At 41.5% G+C, this 5,293-nt stretch overlaps 1 pseudogene; it reads right to left on the bottom strand.

The window, feature by feature from the left end:
• Positions 1-3,634: 3,634 nt before the first annotated feature.
• Positions 3,635-4,095, bottom strand: LOC114202275 (large ribosomal subunit protein eL22 pseudogene; annotated as a pseudogene).
• Between the last annotated feature and the right edge of the window lie 1,198 nt (positions 4,096-5,293).

Below are 5,293 nucleotides of genomic sequence, written 5' to 3'. Positions count from 1 at the left end.
ACAGATAGTAACTGAGTACCTACCTAAGTTTATCAGAGCAGGACAGCAGTGCTAAGTGGGAATGGCTTTTCGATTCTGTACCGTTTGGAACTCTAAGGAGGCAGCCCGTGTGAATGGATACATAGGCTCTGGGATGTAGTTTTCTTGACTTCCTTGTATAAATGGTTCCTAATCCTATTCAATATGTAGGTGTATCTTGTAGGCTTTGCCTCCAAACTTTATCTCATATCCATTTACTTCTCTCCATCTCCGCTGCCAGTACCTTGACCTAAGTCCACATAGGATCTCAACTGGAATCCCCCGCTAGCCTTTGAAACGCTCCCCCTCCAGCTTCCATGCTTGCCCTCTCCATTTCTATTCTTTGAACATAGACACAGCCTGGGGACAAACAAGGTTTAAAATGCCAGACTTCTAAAAGTTAATTTTAAAGGTACTTCTATGAAAAAGGGCAGTTGAATATATCCCCCTCAAGTTTAGCACGGTCCCTTAAGTTAAGCACCTTCAACCCTGCTTTGCCTGCAAAGAGTTCTTTAAGGATGCTCAACTGAAGCTCCCACTTTCCTTTCTTCCTATTAAAAATGGCTCTTGGATGCTTTTATTCTTAGAGATGCCATTCTATTGTAACACCAATATAGTTATATAAGCACATCGTTTCATGCTCTATTCACCTTCTGAATCTTTTAACCCGACCTCTCTCAGCTGAGAAAAGAAATACTATGGGTTTAAATCTATCTGCTATCAGCTGCAGTAGGGTAATTCTTACCCTAGGGCCCCAAACCCTCATTTCAGATGGACTAATCCAAACCTCTTTTGGTGGCAATGCTATTTCCTCCACTACCTGGTTTGGCTGTACGCTGAGCCCCAGTTATATTTAGGCAGTGGAGGGGAAAAATAGGGATATTAACCTCTAACACTGATGAAAATAATAGCCACAATAAAATCGGGATGAAAAACGCAGGGGTAGTAATTATTCTGCTCTTACCTTACCCCAGAGGAAATACTTTTCAGATAGAGCCTTAGGAATTTGTAAAAGGTCTCTCTGTTTGGGGTTTTATAAGGCAGGTGGAGGGGTGATCTGGAGGCGGGGGGGGGGGGTGCCAGAGCCGCAGACAATGTGGCATTAAGTGATGGGGCCCGCAGTAGGATCCCGCGCCTCTCCCTCCATTCTTCAAAGGTTGAAAAATCTGAGGATGCAGGCTCTTGGAACCACTTCCCTCCTCTGTTCTATCTGGCAGCAGCCTAGTGTGGAAAATATACTAGGCTATATTTCAAATAACCTAAACCAACTGGCAAAAAGTACTAAATTCTTGCTTTTGTGTCTGGCTCTTAAATTCCTGCAGACCTGACTTAACAGACAAGAGAGGGTCATAAAACTGAACCTGTGAAACAAAAATAGACCTTTCGGGACTTCTCATACACACACAGCAGGGGTGCCAAAATCGCTTTCATTTTTTCATGTTTCCAATTGTGTAGGGCTTCCTGCACATGCTCGTGTGCCTGAACAGGCACAGGGGAGCGGGCATCCTTCTAGGCACTGTGTGTCCAGGGTTGAAGGAGGAGGCACCGTGAGGCTTTCAACTCTCAGGGCCCCCATCTTTCTGTCAAACAGCTTCACCTTGATACCAGCTCTCCATTTCCATAATTAATTTCAGGGACCTAAGACAGCACACATTTGGTTCTGTAGGCTTCTCTAACTGCTGTGGTTTAAAAGGGCTTTATGCTTTGAGGTTTCCTCATTCGGAAATCAAATAATGTAAATCTAAAAAAAAAAAAATACACAAGTGCCTTCTGGCTACCAATGACAGTGAGTAGCAATAATAAAAAATAATAATAGTGAAAATATGCAACCGCGTTAATGCCAGGGACCTAGGGATGCAGGAGACAGAAATGAAATTAGAGGGGAAATCATGATATTGCTGGAGTACTGCTCTCGCACTAAGACCAGGGGGATTGGGATAAGGTAAAGTTAATTGCATTTCCAGATGACAAACCTCTCACCTCTGAACTGAATGGCTCTTTATAAAAGCTATCAGTAATAAACTGTAAATCTCAGCCATGATTGCAAATAAAGGTCATCCCTTTCATGCTGCCACTTTCCTGGGCCTTATTACATTCCCGCCTGAACCGCTCTCACTTCTTAAGGTGCGCCAGCTGTCCATATAAGCAATCAGCAGGGCTTGCTTTCTTGATTTTTTTAAAGCATGACATTATCGGATTTACATCCTTGCACATTGTGCAATTGCACTGGGCCAATCCCCTTCTCCTGGAAAGGAAGACCACATCCGGGGGCAGGATTACTCTTCATCTTTTCCCATGAATGTAAAGGAGGTCCTGCACTGCCAGGATTTGTAAGAAGCAACGCATCCCATCTAACGTATCAGTTTTAATTGCTATAGTCCTCCCACACCTTTCCTTCCTCTGTGTGGGTGGCGGTTGATCCCTGTCCCTCACTGCTCCCTGGATCAACGCGCCTCCCTTAGGAAGAGGAGTTAAATTTAATTTAATGCAACTAAGGAAATATTCATTCACACCCACTGTTGATGACATTGTCCCCAAATCCTTTTTTTCTCCGTGCCTGTCTCCAATTCTATCAACAGTACCGAGGGAAAATATTTAGTGAGCACCTGCTATATGCCAGGAGAGGGCTAAGCAGGCGACATTACCTCAGCTAATCCTCTCACCTGCCATGGCAGGTCCCATTTCATCTCCACTTTGCAGATAAGAAAACTGAGGCTCAGGGAGGTTACTGCCTCAGCTTTCCCACAGTGCAAGTGACAGAAATGGGATTGTGTTTTTCTTTAGCCGAAAGACACCTAACGCATCCAGGAAAAGACTGAGAAAGGTTAAATGATACAAAATGGCAAAGCCAAGTGGTGAATGCAAAAGTGACTTCAGGAGCTCTCTGCCAGGAAAGAGAGCAGATGCTGAAAGAAAGCTCTGCTGGGGAAGAGGAATCCGTGCCCCACACGCTCCTACACAACTCTGTTCTAGGAGATACTGCACTTACCACTGCCCCAAACGCCGAAGGGAGGGAAGCATTAGCCTTCAACTCAAAATCAAACAGTTCCAATTCGGATTCTGTTTTGTTTTGTTTTGTTTTTTATGGAAACTGCAGGTTTACTGTTATTTCCAGTTTTGAGTGTACATTTGACAATTTTTGTATACTGTGCAGTCTTTTTCATAGATTTTTCTCCTCTCACTTTTTGTTGTTGTCTGCTCCAGTATTTTTATTTTTATTTTGCTCTAGTACTTAAAGGAAATTGTTGACATCATGTTATTTAAATCATTAATACTTCAGTATATATCTATCACTGATAATTTTTTAAAATATAGCCATGATGCAATTATTAACAGTTATTCTATATCAGTTGATACCAGTTCATGTTAAAATTTCCTTAATTGCATTAATCCATTTGTCCCCTTAGCCGTTCATTCAATCACCACGTGACAGGCAAGATAATCGCTGAGATTTCAGCTTCTCTGTTAATTTACCTTCCCTTGTCTACAAAAATTATGTGAAATGAATGGTGAAAATACTTTGCAAAATATTAAGTATTCTTCAAGGGCACATTTCAAATCACAATAATCCCCTAAATAGTAGCAGTAACGTATGTTCTCCTGTTTTTTGTTTTTTTTTTTTTGGTTCCCAAGTTTTATTTAAGAACTCATACAAAATATTCCAGATAAATGCGTTTTAATCCTCATCTTCCTCCTCTTCCTCGTCTTGGTTAATCTGGAAGTAACGCAACTCGTAACTCTCTTTGCTGTTAGCAACTACGCACAACCAGTCGCGGAGATTATTCTTCTTCAAATATTTTTTGGTGAGATATTTCAAATACCTTTTGGAAAAAGGCACCTCAGAAGTTACAGTAATCTTGCTTTTGCTCCTTTCAATTGTTACAACCCCTCCACCGAGATTCCCAGCTTTTCCATTCACTTTGATTCTCTCTTGAAGAAACTGCTCAAAATTGGCAGCATCCATGATTCCATCTTCTACAGGGTGGGTGCAGTCAAGGGTAAACTTCAGAACTTGCTTCTTTTTTTTGCCCCCCTTCGCCACAAGCTTTTTCACGGGCGCCATGGCGGCAGCGGAGGCAGAAAAGTGTTCTCCTGTTTTAAGTGGGGTTGTAACTATTCTCAAAAATCAAATAGGGAAAATCTTAATATATAAAAACAACCACAGATGCATTCGCTTATGACCTACTTAGAGCTTCAATCATTTCCCTGTGTACCTTTGCACCATACTTAATGTCAAAAGATTTACAAAGACCCACAACACCTTATCTTCGACTTCCAAGAGCTTAAGTTTCATCTGACTAATGAAAATAAAATGGTGAAGTGCCAAGGCAAGATTTAATCAATGGTTCAAAATAACACTAAGAAACCATGTCAGTACAAAAAGTAATGACCAACAACTTGTACCTGAGCTCAAGGAAAGTCAAGGTCACTTCATACTGATAAGTTCATGGGAGGGAGATCCTCTGGATCTTGAATAGGTATAGAATCTTGATTAGCGAAAGGAGGACATTCTCATATCAACTAATTTAAATGCAATGTAGTTGGTAAGAAAATCTCCGAAGGAGAGATTTTTCTTCTTTTGTGGAATATTAATCATACTTTCTAAATGGAAAATTCACAGGTGAGTGAAAAATGAACAAAGCTACTAGCAAAACTCTGGGGAGATAAGCTAGAGCTTAGTGTTTTCTCTGGATGTCATGGAACTCACCTTGTCTGGGCCACAGGAGAGGGGTCTAGCAGGAATCACCAGGAGATGGCTAACAGAGTAGAATGCAGTAACCCGTGTCTCCCATTTTGAAGACAGAAACTGGCATCTAACTGGAGCATTCCGGAGTCTCCCAACATTTGCAAAACTTATCTTGGGAATTCCCTTTTTGCTTTACTGCCTGAGCTCAAAGTCATCCATTCAAAGACCACCAGCGTAAAATCAGTGAGTCCACGAAGGCCATTTGGAATGACACACAATTCAAGTATAATGGTTGTCCAGAAGTTAATTTTTAAGTGAATGATGTGTATAATTCATGTGAAAAGATGGTACCAATGAACAAAGAGAAAGAGGAAAGGGAGGAAGAAGAGGAAAAGGCAGGAGTGTTTCATTCTGGGATGTGACTGAGAAGAAAATCCAAAGAATGAGAATGACTTTACTGGGTCCTAAAATCCTACACACTGTTCATTCCTTCATTCTCTCATTTACTCTGCCAAGAGTGCCAGAGGGAAGATGACAAAACTTAGGTCCTATAAAGATAAATAAGGCCCTGGTCTGTGAGGACCTTAC

This window comes from Eumetopias jubatus, unplaced genomic scaffold (genome assembly GCF_037043125.1).
Source record: "Eumetopias jubatus isolate StellerSeaLion01/CBP00866 unplaced genomic scaffold, mEumJub1_p1.0 scaffold_10, whole genome shotgun sequence".
Classification (NCBI taxonomy): Eukaryota; Metazoa; Chordata; class Mammalia; order Carnivora; family Otariidae; genus Eumetopias; species Eumetopias jubatus.
This window is presented reverse-complemented; position numbering and strand designations above follow the sequence as displayed.